Source organism: Pteropus vampyrus, unplaced genomic scaffold (genome assembly GCF_000151845.1).
Source record: "Pteropus vampyrus isolate Shadow unplaced genomic scaffold, Pvam_2.0 Scaffold40, whole genome shotgun sequence".
Classification (NCBI taxonomy): Eukaryota; Metazoa; Chordata; class Mammalia; order Chiroptera; family Pteropodidae; genus Pteropus; species Pteropus vampyrus.
Window position 1 is genome coordinate 7,068,838 of NW_011888821.1, and position 394 is coordinate 7,069,231.

The following is a 394-nucleotide window of genomic DNA, read 5'->3' on the forward strand; positions in this document are numbered from 1 at the left end:
CACACACACACACACACACACACTCTCTCTCTCTCCCTCCCTCCCTCCCTCTCTCCCTCTCTCCCTCTCTCTCTCCCTCCCTCTCTATCCTCAGTAGTGCAGCCTGAATCACCTCTAAAGCACATGCTAAACATGCCATTGCCCTACTGAAAAACTTCATGCCCACTGAAGAATAAAAGACCAGCTTCTTTGCATGGCTTGTAACATTTTTTCTTACGTTCAGCCTCACCAGATACTTTATTCCATGAATTTGCTACTTTTTTTATCTTTATGCTTTTGTATATGCCTTTTCTTTCTGACTGCAAAGGTGTTCTGTATCTAGCTACGTGGCCTCCCTTCCTTATAAGCTTTGTGGCCAAAGGCAAATTACCACACTCTGTGCTTCACTGTCTCT

General features: G+C 44.7%; 1 protein-coding gene across 1 annotated transcript in view; it reads left to right on the forward strand.

Annotated features, from left to right (window-relative positions):
• Positions 1-394, forward strand: part of RRN3 (RRN3 homolog, RNA polymerase I transcription factor) — a 27,557-nt gene that overhangs the window by 3,878 nt on the left and 23,285 nt on the right. The gene's annotated exons all lie outside the window — the stretch shown is intronic.